The sequence below is a fragment of the Penaeus chinensis genome, chromosome 28, assembly GCF_019202785.1.
Source record: "Penaeus chinensis breed Huanghai No. 1 chromosome 28, ASM1920278v2, whole genome shotgun sequence".
NCBI lineage: Eukaryota > Metazoa > Arthropoda > Malacostraca > Decapoda > Penaeidae > Penaeus > Penaeus chinensis.
In genome coordinates this window covers 773,842-775,227 of record NC_061846.1, presented here as the reverse complement: position 1 = coordinate 775,227, position 1,386 = coordinate 773,842, and positions in this window count along the sequence as shown.

Below are 1,386 nucleotides of genomic sequence, written 5' to 3'. Positions count from 1 at the left end.
GGATCTTGATTTTTTATGGTTTCCTCTTTAAGTACACGTGGTTTGTTTGGCAAAACGCGTGGATTAGCACAAAAATGTTTTTCGCAAGTGTCAGGGCTGAAACAGATGTCAAATTTGGCCGAAAGATCCTTCAGTCCCGCTTGATGTCAGCGGCATCCGGCCGCCCGTCCCCGAGCTCCGGCGTCCTCTTCTCTCCTCTATAGGCGACGCAGCCGGCTTGAAAGCCCGATCCGACACGGGCGCAGCAAAAATCAGCGGCGCTGGCTCTGGCGTCTGTGGTAACAGCCCCCCCCCCCCCTTCCCGCCCGACGCCGGCGCCCTCCACAAAGCACCTGGTCGGATCAGCAGGTACTAGGCTGTCAAGGATATACTCGAGGAGGGGGGGGCGAAGGCGCGGCATCCAGCTCCACTCTCACCATCACGCGGACGAAGGCCCAGCAGCAGTCCCAGGAGGGCCAGAAGACCCCGTCCCGGAGGAAGGGGCCGCGTGAGGGAGCTGCGGCGTGGCCCTCGGTGGCGCCAGGAGAGAGCCCGAGAGATGTCGCTGCGGCTGCTGGGAGAAGCCCTTCCATCCTTTCTCCCCTTCTCACATATTCTACCTTTCTCCTTCCCTCCTATCTTCCCTCCTTCCCTCCTTCTTTCTTTCCCATTCTCCCACCCTCCTTCCTTCCGTCCCTCACTCTCCATTTTCCTTTCCTCCCACCTTCCCTCCCTCCCTCCCTCCCTCCCTCCCTACCTACCTACCTACCTCCCTCCAATCTTCCCTCCATCCCTCCCCTCCTTTTTCCCTCCCTCCCTCCCTCCCTTCCTCCGCCCTTTTCCTTTTCCTAACCAGAATCGAAATATCCATTGTCATAATAAACTTCATTACGCATAAGTTCTTTATTCGTGCAACATTATTACTATCATTATTATGTTTTTCTTCCTTTTTGTTTTATCTTCGTCTTCTTCTTCTTCTTCCTTTTTTCTTTTCTTTTTCTTTTCTTTTCTTTTCTTTTCTTTTTTTCTTCCCATTCGTTCGTTAAAAGGCCTGCTACATATGAATATTATATCGACGCGTGACTTTTACTTTTCCTATTTATGTTTATCTTTATCCTATACATCCTCACTGTTTTTGTTTTCTGTGATTGCACTTCTTCCTTTTATATATTTGTCACAATATATGCTAAAGACTTGTTATTCATTTATTAATCTATTCTTTTTTTGGTAATTATTATCATTGTTATTATCATGATTATTATTTTTTTTTTTACTAATACTGTAAATTCTTCTATTATCATTATCATCGCTATTATTAGTAGTATAATCATCATTGTTATCATTATTAATATTATCGTTATCATTATTATCAATGTTATTATTATCAGTATTATTGTTATTATTACT